The 20108-nt window shown below is 37.7% G+C and overlaps 1 pseudogene; it reads right to left on the reverse strand.

Annotated features, from left to right (window-relative positions):
- Positions 1–16841: 16841 nt before the first annotated feature.
- On the reverse strand, positions 16842–17288 carry LOC110588625 (annotated as a pseudogene).
- Between the last annotated feature and the right edge of the window lie 2820 nt (positions 17289–20108).

Raw genomic sequence — 20108 nt, forward strand, 5'->3', positions numbered from 1 at the left:
AGCAACTATTTACAGTGTCTACTATTTGCCAGCATGTGGTAGGTCATGGGTATAGCAGTGAGAAAGATAGAATAAAATCTTCTCAGTTGAGCTTATATTCTAGAAAATCATTTTATAAAAAAATCAGTTTGACATTTGCCCCTTGTCTTGTCTCTCTAATCTGTCGACATCTAGGTGAAGTGAGGAAAGCTGAGGAAAACTGTAGCCATAGATTAAAGGACATGACACGTTTTCATTCTTAGGGACATAAAGCGTCATATTAAGGCAATTAGGAGTCACAGTTATAAACAGGAAATTCTTCCCAACAGAAGAGACATTTCCAAATATTGTTCCCATTTCTATTTTTTTCATTTTTATAGCATTTACTTCATCTTATGACCTTTTATGACTTTTTTATGGCACTAAAACTACAGAAGCTTTTTCAGCACATTACAATATTTGAAAACAGCCCTCATAGATTACTGAATTTTCAGAGTTGGTTGTAACTTAGAATGTATTCAGTTTAACTCTTAAATCATCTCTTTTCAATAGAAATAAAAGCTATTACTACTATAAGTCAATTTGTCTCTGATGTCTTAACACTGTAAAAATCGGTAGTCAGTAAAGGTGTGGGTGGCCTCCACATGTCTGGTTTATTCATGGGCACTATAGTTACATTACTTTAGAAATTGTTTTTCTCAGACACTATTTCTCTTGTATTTTTTTCTTCTTTTTTATCTTAGCTTTATAAGTGGCTGGGGGCTCTAATATTATGAATCATTTGAACAGTATTAATGGGGCACTTTATGTTTAGAAGATGAAACAGCATCAGGGAGACTGTGGAATCTTCTTCCCGGGAGAGACAGCCACACTATTTGGTGGAGTCGGTATGCTGAATGCGTCAGACCTTAGAAAACCAGAGACCAGCCCAAGGGACCTGAATTTTGGGGAATATGACTATTCCGTTTTACTCATTTTAAATTCAGCTGCTGTCTTAGAACAAAGTGAAAATTTGGACATGAGTAGCATTTTACAAAGAGTTCCAATATTGGCTCAAACTGACTTGAATATCAAAGTGAGTTGGTTCATTTACAAACCATGTAGCAGGATGGGGGCCTGGAGTAGTCCAACTGTCAGGGTCCAGAGTTGTGCACACACACAGTGTGCAGAGGCACAAAGGGAAAGCTGCTTCCCAGGTGTTAACATTCATAGTTCAACACACACACACACACACACCCTTTTGTGCTCAAGGGTGGTAAGGAAGCATCAGAGTTTCCCACTCTCCAGGGCCATGGAGTTTGCCCAATGTAGACTGATGAATCCCAATGATCTTCCTTTTGTAAGATATCAGAAAAAGCATATCTCAATAAAGACTGAACACACTTTTCTTACCAATTTAGTAGTAAAGGGGATCAGAACTCATTAAAATTGATTTAGAAACATTTTTTTTTTAAATGTGATGTGTCCCGTTTCTGACCATGGTGGTGGTTGTCAATTCACAGCTAATATGTATTAATTATAATAAAATTGTAGAATTGATGACAGAAATATCTAGATAGGTAACGTTTTGGCAGGATAAAAGAAGACTTTTCCTGTTATTTTTCATGACGCAGGAGAGGATTAAACAGATTACTTATATTTTTCCTTTAAATTTTATCTTGAAATCATGGTTACAGAAACAAAGATTTATTTAAAAAGAGTAAAAATGACAAGTTTTCTTCTGTTTATTTTCATATCCAGATGCTGACAATTCAACTTAAAGATGGACTTCTATAAAATAATGAATAAATGATTAAGTAGAAATTATGGTTTCATATTCTTTTAAAATACTAATGATAATATTTACTCTTAAATAACTGAATGCTATGTGCTTACAAAGAGAAGAGATATAAAGTTGAAAAAGTAAGAATAGGGGCGCCTGGGTGGCTCAGTTGTTAAGCATCTGCCTTCGGCTCAGGTCATGATCCCAGGGTCCTGGGATCGAGCCCCGCATCGGTCTCCCTGCTCGGCGGGAAGCCTGCTTCTCCCTCTCCCACTCCCCCTGCTTGTGTTCCCTCTCTCGCTGTGTCTCTCTCTGTCAAATAAATAAAATCTTAAAAAAAAAAAAAAGAAAAGGTAAGAATAAAAGTGAAGGGAAACAAGAAATAGTAAAAATGAAAAATAAAGCAACGACGTGGATGGAACTGGAGGGTATTATGTTGAGCGGAATAAGTCAAACAGAGAAAGACATGTATCATATGACCACACTGATATGAGGAATTCTTAATCGCAGGAAACAAACTGAGGGTTGCTGGAGTGGGGGGTGGGGTGGGAGGGATGGGGTGACTGGGTGATAGACACTGGGGAGGGTATGTGCTCTGGTAAGTGCTGTGAATTGTGCAAGACTGTTGAGTCTCAGATCTGTACCTCTGAAACAAATAATGCAATATATGTTAAGAAAAAAAAAAAGAAGAAGAAGAAGAAGAAAGTAGCAGAAGGGGAAGAATGAAGCGGGGGAAATCGGAGGGGTAGACGAACCATGAGAGACGATGGACTCTGAAAAACAAACTGAGGGTTCTAGAGGGGAGGGGGGTGGGAGGATGGGTTAGCCTGGTGGTGGGTATTGAGGAGGGCACATTCTGCATGGAGCACTGGGTGTTATGCACAAACAATGAATCATGGAACACTACATCTAAAACTAATGATGCAATATATGGGGATTAACATAAGAATAAAAAAAAATAAATAAATGAAAAATAAAAAGATAGATAGAAATATATTTATATTATGATAAATTTACGCAATTTTTATTTTTTTTTATTTTTTTATTTTTTTATTTTTTAAGATTTTATTTATTTATTTGAGAGAGAGAGAATGAGAGACAGAGAGCAGGAGAGGGAGGAGGGTCAGAGGGAGAAGCAGACTCCCTGCCGAGCAGGGAGCCCGATGCGGGACTCAATCCCGGGACTCCAGGATCATGACCTGAGCCGAAGGCAGTCGCTTAACCAACTGAGCCACCCAGGCGCCCCAAATTTACGCAATTTTTAAAAAGCAATTGCTTTCAGTTCTTCCAATCACAGTTTGAACTTTCTTCCTACATTTACCCAAATGAAATTAAGTGGGAAATCTTTAGTGACCTGTAACACCTAGTATATATTTGGTGTTCGCAACCAATCGTCTTGGCCTCTCCTCTCTAGCATGTGTATGTGTGTATACATGTGTGCATGTGTGCATACATATGTGTGTGCATGTGTGTTTGTGTGTCTGTTGGTAGAGGATGCTTCAATATCAATATCCATTTTTATGCCTGTGTTAAGCTCTGCCCATTCCTTAGGTTATGCCTCTTGCCTAACCACTAATAAAGACAACTGAGTATCAGTTATAGGCTTAGCTGCCTCCCAGTATCTAAGATCAGTTCTGAATTTAGACAAGAGGAGAATCTCTTGTTCAACCTTCTGAGACTCATAGTCAAATTACTCTGGTCACTAGTTATATGATGACTGTCAGATAATTGTAATAGTAAGTTTATTTCACTTTCTACATCTTGTGCCTAGCTCTGTCTTTCTCCTCTAATTGCCTGTTGGTTAGTCTTGGTTTAGTAGCCTGCCAAGTACATTTGGAGATACACACCACTGAAGCGAGCCTGGGCAACATTCTTGATTTAAACCACCTCTACCTGCTTCTCTTCCAGTCCTTCACTTCTCAAAATGGCAACTTACCCATCCAGTGGTTTAAGCTAAAGACTTTTGTGTAATTCTTGAAATCTTTCTTTTCCTTATACTTAGGAGGCCCATAATCTAGGGACAGTCCCAGTTTATGTTTGTGCCCTCAGCAAAAATAACAGTCTTCATTTTCAAGGTGTTCTGACTTGGGTAAAAACTTGTATGTTCACTCAATTCCAATTGAATGGAATATTCCATATGACACATCAAAAGTCTATTGGCATTGCCTTCAAAATGTATCCAATATCCATTCACTTCTCCCCATTTCCAACACACCACCATAGTCCACGCATAATTCTCTCTTACTTGTATCATGGAAACAGACTTCAATCTGGTCTTTCTGCTTTTATAATTGCTCTGTTATAGTCTGTTGTCCACCCAGGAGTAAGCTCACATCACTCCTTTGCTACAACATTCCAGTAGCTTTCTATCTGAGAATAAATCTTACCATCTTGTCATGCCCTTGAAAGAAAAGGCCAGAAGGGATCTTTCCTCTGTTTGTCTTTCCATATTATGGGCTAACCCTCTTCTTATCCAGTTTTTTTCCCCCAGCTATAGTAGACTTCTTGCTGTCTTGCAAACATATTGAACTCAACTCCCATTTTCGCAGTTTTAATCCTCTCTGCCTAGAGCTCTCTTCCCTGGCTTTTTGCTGGAATACAGCCCTGCTTTCATTCATGTATTTCTCTACTCAATGGTCAACTCGTCTGATAGACTTTCCTGGCCACTAATTTTTAAGTAGCTGCCCTGATTCAGTTCAGGAAACAGAAATAACTGTAGGTATTTCAGGCAGAAAGGAATCTAATCTGAAAATTAGGAGCTTACTAAATCATTAAAAGGAAAGAAAATCAAGGCTCACCACTGGCCCCCTGGCTTTGGTCATGCTACTGCGGAGTTCAGGAAACGGCTGATGCCAACGTTACTTTCATGCCTGCTGCCTCACACAAAGCAGATATTAGGTAGTGGACTCTGATGCCCAGCAGTGCACATGTTCACATCTGCTGAAGTCTGCAATCAGTTGCCACCAGTGCAGGAAAATGGCCTCTACCTCCCTGAATCTTCCAGATCTTATACAAGGGTGTCCCTAACTGCATGAGCTAGATAAAAGGGAGTCTGGGAAATGCATTCTTTATTCTTCAAATCTAGTATAACTAGAGGACATAGAAGGGACAGGACTGGAGGCAGAGTACCAAGAGACTCTATTTAGCACTCTCTTCTTGCCTTGCTTTATTTTTCTCTAGAGCATTTATCACTACCTAAAATATTTATTTGCTTGCATGTTATCCTCTGTCTTTTCTAATAGAATCTGTTAGAATTCTAATAGAATCCAAAGTTCAAGATGGGGACTAGAAAGATGTCTGTTGGCTTGGAGAACAGCGTTTGAGAAATATGTGCTGAATGTATAAATGAATAAAGAAATCAATCAATACATATCTGCTTTGGATGGATAGTCATATTCAAAATGTTGTGAAAATAAATAGAGTTTTCCACGTTGTATAGGAACTGTTATCAGAGGATGATTCCATTGGATGGGAAAAGGGGAAGCCATTAAAAGTTAAATAAGTAAATTGAGGAGAAACTCAATTTTAGGATGGCAAGATTTTGTGGGGAATGAAAACATTCAATTAATCATACTTTTGTAACTGTAACTGGAAATTATGTTTACTTCTTTTAGAGAAGAAAAAGGAATGGCTATCTGACACTTGGAAGTATTAGTAACTTTCCATTACTTTTTCTACCTCTCACTGCTCTCGAGGGGGGTTTGATCTGGTTCATGGGACTGTGAAAAGCCTGCCTATGCTGGCCTAGCCTTTTTTCTCTCACTCACAGGATCTGACTACTGTCAGGCCAAACGTTAGAAGCCCTCTGGGCCAAGCTCTGTCCCTGCAGGGAGGAACCTACAACTGTGTAACTCTTGTGACCATGCCTGAGGAGTTAAGTTCAATTCTTGTGCAAAAAAACCCAGGAAATTATTTTGACTTCAGGAATGAAACTATGTTCTTCAATAACAACATAGGTTTTTTTACACTTAGTTGTCTATTGTGTCTATTGTAGCAGTTTCCAAACTTACATACACATAGGAATCACTTAAGAACTTTCAAATATACCGAGGCCTGGGTCACTTCCAGAGATGCTGATGAAATTGTTTCATGGTGCAGGCCCAAGAATTGGGATGTTTAAGAGCTCCCACGTGATTCTAATAATCAACCAAGGTTGCATGCCATTGCTTTATGGAAAGGAGTGTTAATTAGGATCTTCAAAACCCAACAGAACAGATTGACATTGATATGAGTTTATTGCCTATATTATGTTATGGGTTGAATTGTGTCCCCCACAAAGATATGTCGAAGTCCCAACTCCTGGTACCTATGAAGGTGACCTTATTTGGAACTAGAGTCTTTACACGCGTAACCAAATTAGGAGGAGACCAATAGGGTGGGTAATCCAGCATGACTGGTGTCTGTAAGAGAAGAGGCACAGAAAGGAGATTGCCACGTGAAGACAGAAGCAGATACTGGAGTTTTCCTGTCACAAGCCAAGGAATGCCTGGGGCTACGGAACGCTGAAAGGGGCAGGGAAGGATCTTCTCTTAGTGCCTTTGGAGGGAGGTTTCTGGGTGGACTTCTAGCCTTCAGAACTGTGAGACAATAGATTTCTGTTGTTTTAACCTACCCAGTTTGTGGTACTTTGCTATGGCAGCCCTAAGAAACTAATACATGTTATTTGAAAGCGCTTTTTCAAAACACTTTCGAAGACTAGCACACACTTAGAGATCTCATAATTCCAAATACAGCATTGAGGCAGGCTGTTGGATGTTGCTAAGCTCTTCATTAACCAGAATCTTCTTGTCATCTAGAGTCTACTATAGTTATTCCTCTGAGACTGAACTTGCAGAATCCCCTGGGCTTTCACTAAAGAAGTTATCATACTTCATCCCTCAAAAGAAGAATGGACACTTAAAAAAGGACTCAATTAATAATCCATACTCAAATATATACTAATTGCCTTTTCCCAAGTCCATCAAAACTATTAAATTCCTAATAATAGTGACCCCTATAAATCTAGGTGGTTATTTTGTATTGATATATATATAGTCAGATGTCACTTCTATAAAATAAATTTGCCCCTCTTAGAATTTATGCTATCTAGGCACATGTTATATATGTGCCCTCTTCCTACCTACCAGCTGATTGGACCAAAGCATCCATATGATCCAATGATAACTTGCTTAGATTAGCCTATGAAATATGTTGCATGACGAGACATAGCAAGAGAATCTGAATATATTAAACTACCTTGAGATGATTTGAACTAAAGAAACAGGAACAGGAGAGAGACCATAAAAATACCTCCATTTCTGAATTTGGCTTCCATGTTCTAGTTCTAGCCTATCTGTAACTTTTGATAGACTTTTAAGATAGTATAAGCCTCCATTTGAAACCAAAGACCCAAACTAGAATACTGTATGTGTGGCAAATCATTTACTTAAATGTAATCCACTATTCAAGTTTATGTATATGCAAGGTCAGTGCCCTTGAGGATTTCAAAAAGGTAATTAACTAGGTATTGTATACCTTGGAGAATTTCTTCCTATTTCCAAAGTATATTGCAATAGTCTCATGTCCAAATCAAAAGTGGAAGTGTTGGGCCATGGGTACACTTTCACCCACAGTGATATCTGATCGGTTTATTCTATATTTTAAATTGGCCATTTGCACATAAAAAAATCTGGATTTCTGCCTTCTCTTAAAAAATTAGGCCTGAGGAAAATATGCTAACATTCCTGTGGGAAAACCGTTTCCTGGTTAGAATAGAAGCTACCTGTTTTGCATGGTGCTTGTATTTCCCAGTTTGCTATAGTGCATCTGAATATCTGTTTCCCCTTGCAATTGGTTTAGCACTATTTGTCTTATAGTACAGAGGTCTGTGTTTGTGTGTCTGTTAAGGGTGTGAATATGAATGTTCCTGAAGCAAAAAGGAGACATTTTTTATTGTTGTTAGAGTTAAGAATATTTTTGTATACTTAATATGAAGACTGAGTATGCTTTATTTTTACTTTACTCTTACTTTTTGATTACATTAAAATGTAATTTGCAAAAGAATTAAGAAAGTTTGAGAAGGATTGGTATTGATACTTCTTTAAATGTCTGGTAGAATTCACCAGTGAAACTATCTGGTCCTGGACTTTTCTTCGTTGGGAGATTTTTGTTTACTGATTCAAGCTCCTTATTTGTTTTGGTTCTGTTCAGATTTTCTTTTTTTTTCATGGTTCAGTCTTAGTAAGTGGTACATTTCTAGAAACGTATCTCTTGTCTGCAGGCAATTGTCTAAAACAGTGTTTTCCAGGGGCTTCCGCACTACAAGGTCAGAAATGAGTAGTTGCAATAGAGACCTAACAACCTGCAAAGTCTAAAATATTTACTATCTGATATTTACAGAGAAAGTTTGCTGAAACTTGCTCTAGGTTAATACATTCTTTTTAAAAATTATTCTGGGGATTTTATCTTCCTAGCATCGCAATTCACTTAATATGAGGCTTATTTCACTGGACTTTTGTTCTCTGCCTTCCAGTGACAGAGCTAGCCATCTGAAACCTAAGATATGAATATTGATGCTGGTTTTTATTGGTTCCTCTTGAAATTCTTTTATGAATTCACTCTTGGAAGATTGTGTATTTCTAGAAATGTATCCTTTTCTTCTATGTTGTTCAGTTTCTTGGTATATAATTATTTATAGTAGTGTCTTATGATCCTTTATATTTTTGTGTTATCAGTTGTAACTTCTCTTTCATTTCTGATTTTATTTATATGAGCCTTCTCTCTTTTTCTTCTTGAGTCTTTAGGTTTGTCAATTTTGTTTATCCTTTCAAAGAACCAGCTTTTAGCTTCATTAATCTTTTCTATTTTTTTAGTCTCTATTTTATTTATTTCCACTCTATTTTAATTATTTCCTTCCTTCTATTAACTTTGGAAGTCATTTATTCTTCTTTTTCTAGATTCTTTTGGTATAAAGTAATATTATTTATTTGAGATCTTTCTTGTTTCTTGAAGTAGGCCTGTATTTGTATAAACCTCCCAATTAGAACTACTTTTGCTGCATCCCAAAGATTTTGGATGACTGTATTTCCATTTTCATTTGTCCCAAGGTATTTTTTTTATTTCCCCTTTGATTTCTTTGTTGGCCCAAAGATTTTTCAGTCTCATGTTGTTTAATCTCCACATATTTGTGATTTTTCCAATTTTCTTTGGAACTAATTTCTAGTTTCATATTACTGTGATCAGAAAAGATGTTTGATATGCTTTCAATATTCTTTAAATTGATTGTCTTGTTTTGAGGCCTAACATGTGGTCTATCCTGGAGAATGTTTCATGTACACCTGATAAGAATGTGTATTTTGCTGCTTTTGGATGGAATAATCTATATGTATCTGTTAAGTTCATCTGGTCTAATGTGTCATTGAAGGCTGATGTTTCCTTATTGATTTTCTGTCTGGATGATCTATCCATTGATGTAAGTGGGGTATTAACATTCTGCACTATTATTGTATTGCTGTCAGTTTCTCTCTTTCTATTTGTGAATATTTGCTTTATGTGTTTAGGTGCTCCCATGTTGAGTGCATAAATGTTTATAAATGTTATATTATCTCATCGGATTGACCCCTTTATCATTATGTAATGCCCTTCTTTGTCTTTTATTATAGTCTTTGTTTTAAAATCCTATTTTATCTGGTATAATATAGCTATATCAGCTTTCTTTTCATTTCCATTTGCATAGAGTATCTTTTTCTATCCCTTTACTTTCAGTCTGTTCATGTCCTTATATCTGAAATGAGTTTCTTGTAGGCAGTATATAGATTAATCTTGGGTTTTTATCTATTCAGCCACTCTATGTCTTTTGATTGGAGAATTTAGTCCATTTACATTTAAAGTAATTATTGATAGGTATGTACTTATCGCCATTTTGTTCATTGTTTTCTACCTGTTTTTGCAATTCCTCTCTGTTTTCTCTTCTCTTGCTCTATGCCCTTGTGATTTGATTATTTTCTTCAGTGTTGCATTTATATTCCATTCTCATTATCTTTTGTGTATTACTATAGGTTTTTGCTTTGTGGTTACCATGAGGTTCATATATAATAGCCTCTCTATATAACAATCTATTTTAAGTTGATAGCAACTTAAAATTGAATGCATTCTAAAACCTCTAAATTTTTACTGTTCCCCCACCACATTTTATGTTTCTGATGTTGTATTTTACATCTTTTATTTTGCATATCCCTTAACTAATTACTGTAGTTATAACTAATTTCCTACTTTTGTCTTTGAACCTTCACACTAGATTTATAAGTAATTAATCCACTATCTTTACTGCAGCTACCTCTACCAATCTTGAAAGAGTAGGCTTGTGTAGGTGATGAAACTTATTGTTCAACCTTGACCTAGCCCTGGGTTGCCTTTGTGATTGTCTAAGTAAACGGATTTATTCTTGACAATTCCCAGTTGTTGAGGGAGTACCAAGACCTGTCAGTGTTTCTAAGGGAGTGATCTGAGTACCTAATTTCAGCCTGATTGGAAGCCAGATACTCAAGCAGCAGTTTTTACATACATAAATATGTACAGTCTTGTGGGACTACAGTTGTGGACCGTACTGACCTCTGGACCAAGAAGATCTGGAGGTGTCCCCTGGCCAACATTTGCAAGAACTGGGGCTTCAGACAAGTGTATAAGCTCCTGAAATGTATCACTGAGTTGTGGTATGCATGCCCAAGGCATGCCCAAGGCCAAAGGAAGTTGCAAAGATGATATATCCCTGCCTATGTTCCCTGAGGGCACCTCTGTAGCCTCTAGATGTGCAGCAAACCTGAATCCTGTCCCTCAGGTTGAAGTTTTAAGACATGGGAATGGGCCCTTTTCACAGGCAGACTGAGGGTGAGTTTCACTCTGCTGTCTGTGCAGTACCCTGGGTGTGGTAACCTGCTCTGAACAGTCTTTCTATTGTTGTAGTCCCATGGCACCCAGGAACCCAAGCCTCCTTGGCCACGAGAGCCAGGGAATCAAGAAGCATCTTCTGTGTGGACTGCACTCACCTGCCAGCTTTAGCAAGACTGGGGGAGAGTGTTGAAGGGGGTCATGTCCCCAGCTTTAGAAGAACACTCGGTGTAGGATAAGCCAGTGGCCTTAGCAAGGTAGGGAAAGATTTAGCTGGGTACAGGGCATGCTTTGTGGCTTTACTGATGCAGAAAAGTGCTGGTGGTTGAGCATGTCTGTGGCTTAAGCATTGCTGGGGAAAGAGTACTGAGAATATGGCATGCCCAAGGCTTTAGCAATATAGGAGAGGAACATTGAGGATGGGGACATCTGAAGTATTAGCAAGGCTGTGTCCACACACACTAACCTGTGTTAGCAAGGTAGATGGAGTGCAAAAATAACACTTATCAGTGTCTCTGTCCCCAAAGAAAGCCCCAACTGGTCCCTGCACCTCTGGCAGAAGCTCTAAAATTAGCAAATGTGTATCTGCCTCCTTAGTGCAGTAAGCAGCATGTCAGTCTCATAAAATTAGCGAATGTGTATCCTTCACATATCATTCAGTCACCAGGGGTGGGGTTTTGGTGAGACCAGATCTCTGCCTCTCCCAACCATTTTGATGTAGTCCTTTTATCCCTTGTTGAGGAGGGGGCTGATGAGCTAGTTTTCTGTTCTTTTTCCATAGGAATAATTCCATATGTAGCTTTAATTTGGTATGTCTGTAAGAGATTATGAGTTTAGGGTCTTCCTAATCAACCATCTTGGACTGCCCCCTCATTTTATAATTTCAGAGTCTGCAGCAAATTAAAAAAGATCTTTCTAGTGCTCTTCTAATTACATTACCTATTCCACTTCTGATCTTATTTACCAAGCATGTATTTTGTTTGCCTTGCCTAATATTTCATTCTCTGGCTGCTAGACCCTTAAATGAGTTATTATTTTTTCTATTAGCTCGTTGATTTAAGTCTGGTTGTGAGAGGACTGTTACTGGCAGCAGTTACACAAGTGATGGAAAACGGAATGGCCTTTGCCTCTATGACCAGCCGTATAAAAGCTCCTGCCCTGCTGTTCTGTTGATTCCAGAAGAAAGAGTTCATGGAATAGTTTTATTTATAATGAAAAAAATATGAAACTGGAGGATAAATATTACCTGGCAGAAAGGAGAAGAAAAAGCTCTTGTAGTAATGACAGATGGCCTGTAAATATTTATATAAATTTTTGAGGTTTACAAAGCACTTCCAATGCTCATTTAATCTTTTCTACATTTTTGCTAATGTATTTGTATTTGTATTCCTACTTCACAAGTGAGATAACAGGATCAGATTAAACAACTCATAAGTGACAGAGGTAGAACAAATCTGTTTTTAGGTTCTGATATCATGCTCTACCAGAATCTGTATTGCTTTTATTGGAAAAGAAGTAGAGAAGCATGATGGAGAGGAATAAAGAGAGGGGACAGGTCCAGGACAGGGAAAAACAATTTTCCTCCCTGGAGAAAAAGGCAATTTTCTTCACTGTAAGGAAAAGAAAATTAATGTAATTCTTCAGTTTGTCCTTCATCTATCTGTTCATTTATTTAACAAATACTTATTGAGAACTTATTATGTGTCAGATGTTGGCACTGGAGACACAGCAGTGAACAAAAGATCTCTGTTCTCATGAAGTGTATATTTGGGGGAGATGGGCAATGAAAAAGATAAACAAAATATACAGCATATTAATCAGTGATAAGAACCAAGGAGAAAAAAGCAGAAAAAAGGGGTATAAAGTGACAGGGTATTCATTTAAGATTTTAGAAAGAGTGGAAGCACCTGGTGGCTCAGTCAGTTAAGCATCCAACTCATGATTTCAGCTCAGGTTGTGATCTCAAGGTTGTGAGATTGAGCCCCATGTCAGGCTCCATGTCGGGCATGGAGCCTACTTGAGAGTCTCTCTCTGCCCACCTCCGCCACTTAAAAAAAAAAAAAGGATTTTTAGAAAGAGTGGTCAAGAAAGACCTCAATGAGAAGGCAACTAAGAAATTACCTAATATACTAGAAATGTTATTTTGATCAACTTGTCTAATATTATACTTCATTTTTCCATTTTCTCTTGAGAGGTATCTAGTACCCATTGTAGTCTTACTAAAAATAAATTCATTATTGAGTGTTTCTGACTAATTATGTCTACTAGTTAATTAATGACTTTCTTTTTTTTAAGATTTTATTTATTTACTTGAGAGAGAGAGTGAGTGGGAGGGAGAGGAAGAGAGAATCTGACAGACTCCACACTGAGCTCAGAGCTGGACATGGGGCTCCATCCCCCGACTGTGACATCGTGACCTTAGCCAAAACCAAGAGTCTGACATTTAACCAACTGAGCCACCAAAGGCACCCCAATCCATGACTTTCTAATACATTATTTTAACAAGTGACAAACTTGGTTAAGATTGAGACTCTGTATCATATTAATTCAGCAATGTTCCAGACAAAATGTTTTTTTATGACTTTCTGTGTAAGGAGCTTGTATGTGAAAAACTGTAGCTTCCAGTGCTGTTAGAATATTAACTTGGATAAAATGAATCACTATATTGTTTTGTACAGTGGTCTTTGTAATGCCAGGAATACAGAAGTAATAGAAATATGAAAGATAAATTTATCACCTTCTCCTATACCAGGAGACAGTTAACACCCCATTTTTCCTTCCTGCAATCAGTGGACACGTATATTTACATTCTGGAACGTTCAGATAGTCTATAGCTAAAATATATCTGCTATCCTCTTTGGGGGCTTTTGAAGCAATTTACAAAAAGAGGTAGCTGTTCTTGATATTTGATGGGGTTCACTAAATAAATAACAGTCCCTTTTTCCTATCACCTGAATTTGGAAGCAAATGAAATAGGGGTCAAAAATACCGGCTTCCTTACTGAGAAGCTGTGTGGACAATATAGCCCAGATTTACAGACAAGTATTTTTGCTACTGTTGTTCCAAAGCATTAAATTTATCCCTTAAACTATAGGACTGTCTGCCCCCCTGAGCTTACCACATGGCTGAGAGCAAGTAACAAATTAACCTCTCTGAAGACAGTTAGGCTCCTTAAAGAAGGGCTAGATTCAGGGCCACCAAATAGAATACAGTATAAATGGTATTTCCATCGAGTTGTGAAAACAGAACTCCTGTCTTAAGTAAAATTCCCTTTATTTCCTTTGGGAAAGTGTGAGATTTCAGGGGAAGAGTGAGTACCAGAACAAAGAGGCTGGAGTGTTACTGTAATGCAGTTCCTTCCATATGGAAACGTCAGTACAGGGAAGATTAGAGTTCCTCCCTAAAGGTTTCATTTATTCTAGCAACATTTTCTCACATTACCCTTAGTGAGGGGATAGAAAAAGACTTATTATTTACTCCTGAAGTTAATTTGATCTTAGTTTTAACATCATTCAGTCAATTCAAGAAGAAAGAAGATGTGCAAAGATACTTGTAAAAAAAAAAAAAGGATGTATTAATATTACCCAGCAAATGTTAAGTGATTGTCAAAAAATGTGCCCAGCACTGTAGTATACTAGCTTCCAAGGACACTATAGAATCAAACATAACCTTTATTTTCAAAAAAGTTATAATTCAGTAGTTTAGACAATAGTAAACATAAAACAATAGTAAGTAATACAACACAGAATATTAGCTGTTATTGAGTATGACAAACTAAATGCACCATAGGGATTGAGGGCAGCAGGACATACTGTAGAAAGCCATGGCCTGAGAAGCAAGAGACCAGGATTCCTGTTTTAATAAAATCTGAGAAATTCTCAGCAAGTCTTACTTAATCTCTTTAGGTTTCAACTTCCTATTCTTTAAGATGAAGGGTTTGACTAGAACAGTCTATATTAAAAATTCATTTTTTCCAATATAATAGTACCAAAATAACATTTGAAAATTTAAAGTCTCAATGAATTAAGTCCCACATCTTTTGTTTTCCATATCAGATACTGTAAGAGAAAAAATGAAAAGAAAATGTAAATTAACAGAAAGGTAATAAAGAAATACACAAATAAAGATGACTAATCAAAGAAACTAAGGAGGAAATCCAATCATAAATATTTCAAAGGCCCAAATAACATTTGTTAAAAGAACGGTGATGAAGAGTTGTGTATTTTGTGTTTCTGCACTTCAGCTTATGAAGGGAAATGCATCAACTACTCTGCAGAACAGTGTGCAGGACCCTTTCCTAGAGTGTAACTTCGTATAATCTAGGCTGGGAGGTAGAATCTGATACACAGATTTTTTTTTTGGCCTGAGCCTGGAATGCTAATGCTTCAACAGATCGACGTGTTGTCCTTATTGTGTGCACCTTAGTAAGAAGTGATAGAAAAGACAGAAAGAGACTCTTTCTTCTTATGTCCTCCATTTTCTCTAGCACTGCTTTATATCTTATGGAATGAGGAAATAAAAATTTGTTTTTTTCCTACTGCTAAAGAAAAATAGGCAGTTTCTTGAAAAAAAATTAAGAAGATTATGTTTAGGTGATCTTGAGAATCACTGAGAAAGGGCTGCTGTACCTGAACTTGCTAATACAGCAGGAGGGACCCTACCATACTCTGACTGATTTGGGGAGAAATGAATCCCTTACTGGTTTTGCACCCCACCTTGCCAACATCTCTGAGAACAGCCTCAAAATGGAGAAAGTGTATGTGAAATGTGAGCATTTGAGGGAAACACGGTAAAAGCAGGCAGAAGTCCTCTCTCTAAACAAACCCAATGTCTTCTTTGTGTTTTTGTTGTAAACCTACTCCAAAATATTTCGCAATAATTTTGCAATATTTTGGACTTCTTGTGGAGCTCCTATTTGAAATCTAGAAGGCTAATATTTCTAATTTGATTTTGTGTAATAGTAAGAAATAATCAACCAACCAAATGTGATTCAGATTTTCTCAGCAAATGAAGAGAGTCAGTTTCTCAAAATTCCTTTATGCTTTCAGAGACTAGCAGTGGGACAGTTTGCTGTCAATGGATTTCATCTTACATGAAAGAAAAACTTTAGTTTCAATGTTCTGTTGGCATATTTCTTAAGTTGGAGATCACAGATGATAACTTTTGTTTAGAGAAACATTTTAATGATCCTTTTGTTATGAAGGACAAGGAAGTCAGGAAAGCTAACTTTGCTTAATAAAGTAACAGGCATTTTTAGTTTTGAGTTTTGAGCTGTTGCTGGACAATGTGAAGAAGACATGATGGGATTAAAGTTGTGGAAGATAAAAACACAAAAAATAAAAAATAAGCAAACAAACAGCTTTAGAATAAGGGCAGTTGGTGGAAAGTTTTCTATGGTGGTGATGGTTCAATGCTATTATCTTGTGATAATATCTTTGTGGCACGGATATCTTGTGATAAATTAAAAATTGTTTTCTTTTATATACTTTTATGTACTCTGCTAGTGTTGCTTCATTCTGCCAAAACCCTGAGTAAAAACTGGTTACACCAAAAAGAATTCCAATGGGGGTTCGAAAGAAGGAACGGGGATAAGACACATCACAGAGCAATGGGACAGGAAGAAAAGAAAGAAACTATAAAAATTGAGATGGCAGGGATCAAACCATTCAGTAATAACTAGAATTTAATTTTGGACATAAACATGACAAAGAGAACTACAGCACCTGATTCCAAGAACTTCAGAAATAATTGGGATAGTGATACACTGCCCAGAGTACTTGGGATAAAGGAGAATTGAACCATTCTTTTTTTTTATTAAAGATTTTATTTATTTATTTGAGAGAGAGAATGAGAGAGAGAGAGCACATGAGAGGGGGGAGGGTCAGAGGGAGAAGCAGACTCCCTGCTGAGCAGGGAGCCCGATGCGGGACTCGATCCGGGGACTCCAGTATCATGACCTGAGCCGAAGGCAGTCGCTCAACCAACTGAGCCACCCAGGCCCCCCCCCCCTTTTTTTTTTTCAGTTCCCAAGCCAAGGCACAGTTTTATTTAGACTCATCCCGGAGCACATGGTTTGGGGCTACTGGACACGTCCCTGGGGAAATGAAGCTGAACGCCAGAGGGCAGTGATGGGGTATAGAAGAAATAGACAGCAAGGATGGATGGGTCCCCCCTCTTCAAGTGTCCTCCATAGGCTCCCACGTATCCCTGGGCAGAGGCGGAGGTGCAGTCTCATTCAGGATTTGGACTTGGACACAGCAAGTCTGATGAGTCCAGCCAGACCCGCCACACCCAGGGCCATGCCTCCAACAATGGCCATGCCCACTAGTCCATCTTTCTTCATGGCCTTGTCAATGAGCCGTTCCATTTCCTTGGCCTGGTTGTTCTGGGGCTCTCTCTGCAGCAGGCCTCGCACATACTTTAATGCCTTCTCATATTCCTTGAGCCTGTAGTTCTCCACAGCCAGGTAGAAGACATAACCCCGCTGCTCCTCTTTGCTCCCTTTGGGCAGCAGCTCCTCCAGCAGGGCGATGCCTTTCCGGATGTCATCGTTGTACTTGCTTCGCACCAGGCACCAGGCATACTCAAACTATGTGCTCTTGGACACGGAGCCTGCTGCCTTCTCAGACTGAAATTTCTTTTCAAACTTCAGCAGGTCTTTCTCGTTCAGTACGGCCTCCATGGCCGCCGCCCCACACCTAGGTCGCTACTGGGCCAAGGTCTCCATGACCTATGGGCAGGGCTGGAGAGCCACTTCCCGAGAGTTGAACTATTCTAAAAAGGGAAGGATCTCAGGAAGTTGGAGGGCTTGGAGCCACTTGGGTAACACTTTCCCTTTAGTGCCTATGGTATACAGAATCTCTCAGGCTCCAGTGCCCAGATCTCACTTTTGATATAGAGTTATTTGTTAAGCATAGATAAGCAAACACAATGCAAATTATTGTCAGGAGAATATACTTAAGTAAATGCAATATTTTCAAAATGACATCTTTACTTTGGGTAATGATTTTGCTCTTCTTGGAGTTACATAAATCTTATCCAACATCCAGTGAGTCACCAAACATTATTGTTAATAGTTCAGAAATTGGGATTTGAACTTTATAGATTGAAATAATTGTGTTTGTTCTTCCTGTATGTGTGCAGGTGTAATGCATATATACCAGTGTGGGGGCATGCACTTTAGCAAAGAAGAAGTTAAATTAGCCCACTGAACTAGAAAACTCAGGTTCTTCTCTCTCCCACCTAATGGATGGAATGTCAACCTGAGGCCAGGGGTTTTTAATATGGCTAGATGAACCCGTGTGTTGTTTATGCATTATTCATGGTAAATTCTGGGATTTCAGTGCTTGGCACTGCTGTCAGAAGAAAATGAAATACATAGATCAAAATGGGCATTAACTTTTTTTTTACATTGATATAGTTGATCCTTTTTCAATTTTTTAAAATTGTATTACTGAGCTATGTCTCTAATATGAGCTTTCCTCAAAAATAATATTCTTTAGGGACACTATTCCCTTTATGGACATATTTGATACCGACGTTCACAGACTGTGGTTTATACTTCCTACTGCTCAGCCATCTCAAATGGCTTTGTTTTCAGAAATGCCATGTAAATGGGGTATATAAACAATACAAAATCTGTCAAGTTGGGTTTCTTTTAATGTATTCTTGCCTACTACATTTAAACTGTATCAGTATTGTAATATGCTTACATATAATACTTTAATTTTAACTTACCTTTAAAAAAGTCTATTAACATCTCTTTCATTTTATTATTGTTTTCGGACATAAATATGCAGCTAGTTTCTCCTAATTTGCATTAATGAAGCAACACTAATTACTTCAGTCTTAATATATAATATATCTGTATATAACATACCTATTTATATATATTATTTCCATGCTAATGGATTAATTACATAAGTGTAGTTGTATTCAAAGCTATGAAATCAGTTATGGAGAGAAACAGTCTCAAACAGGGAAGTGGAAGTCATAGAAGAACTTGGCCATTGGTATGAATGAATGATAAAGTTGTCACATGTTTATAGTTTTAAAGAAAATTGGACAGGGTTGCCTGGGTGGCTCTGTAGGTTGGGCATCAGACTCTTGGTTTTGGCTCAGGCTTGATCTCATGGGTCATGAGATGGAGCCCTGTGTAGGCGGCCCAGTGCTCAGTGGAGAGTCTACTTGAGATTTTCTGTCTCTGCCCCTCCGCCTGCTCATTCTCTCTCTTTCTCTCAGGTAAATAAATAAAAAAATAAAATCTTAAAAAAAAAGAAAATTGGATATAACTGTCATTTTCTCATTGTCCTGGATTTTAGGGTGGAAGTAAAATGATGTAATGAAAAGAGCATGAATGTCGAAGTTTTGAGCTTTGGGTCCAAATATTAGCTCTCTATTTTACCACTTACATTACTTTAGACAATTTGTTAATATTTTTGAACCTTAATTTCCTCATCGGCAATATGGATCTAATACTATTCAAATTATACACTTGTGAGAATTATCTAAGATTATGAAAAGAAAAGGGTCTAATATAATAGAGGCCCTCAGTAGTTATTATTCTTGGTGTGATTTCTTGCCTCAGTGGTTTCTAAAGCTCAGCTCCATCTTTGCCTTGGCTTCAACTTAGTTATTCAACAATTCCTCCTGTTGTGTATTTTACTAAATATCTGCATACCCCACTAGATTCTTACCTTGGAGTGCAGGGGACCAGGGTGTTATTGTTTACCTCTGAACATCTGGCACTTAGCACAGTGTCTGATATGTTATACAATTAATAAAAAATAAATATTTACTTACTGAATGAGTATACTCAATAAATTTCTATTTTTTGCCTAAGCTAGTGGAGGTTTTCTGTATTTTTCAAATGAAGGGGTTCTGGAAAATGTAGACATTAAATACTTAGAAGTGCAATATTTAGATGCTCGATCATCAAATGCAGAGTTGCCTGACTTAAGGGAAGCAGGGAGTTGGGGAGTTTCATGATGCCAGTCTGCTAAAAATTGACAATCCTTGATATTTGATAGTGAAGCTGCTGTTTAAACTATTTGGAGCTTTCAGGAAACATTCTAGGAAAATGTTAGGATATTGGAATATGTTGGCTACTCTTGCCCCCTGAAGTGCTTTGAGAAAGACAAACTTCACTTCAAACTCTAAATATCCATCTTAAAGTGGATTGGGGAACACAGAGCAAAGATATAGGTTTAATTAAGGGAATCTTGTTTCGGGCTATACCTAAGCAATTGGGGGCAACACAGCTTCAGATGATCATTTGTCTCTTTTCATTTTATACTCTCTCTGTAGGCAATTTTATCCATGTATTTGGTGTCGATTAATAACTATATGCAAATAAATTCATATGTTTAGACCTGATTTGCTCTCTGAGCTCCAGATCTATATCAGCCATAGACTATTAACATTTTTTTTAAAGATTTTATTTATTTATTTGACAGAGAAAGACACAGCGAGAGAGGGAACACAAACAGGGAGTGGGAGAGGG

The sequence above is a fragment of the Neomonachus schauinslandi genome, chromosome 2 (assembly GCF_002201575.2).
Source record: "Neomonachus schauinslandi chromosome 2, ASM220157v2, whole genome shotgun sequence".
Taxonomy (NCBI): domain Eukaryota; kingdom Metazoa; phylum Chordata; class Mammalia; order Carnivora; family Phocidae; genus Neomonachus; species Neomonachus schauinslandi.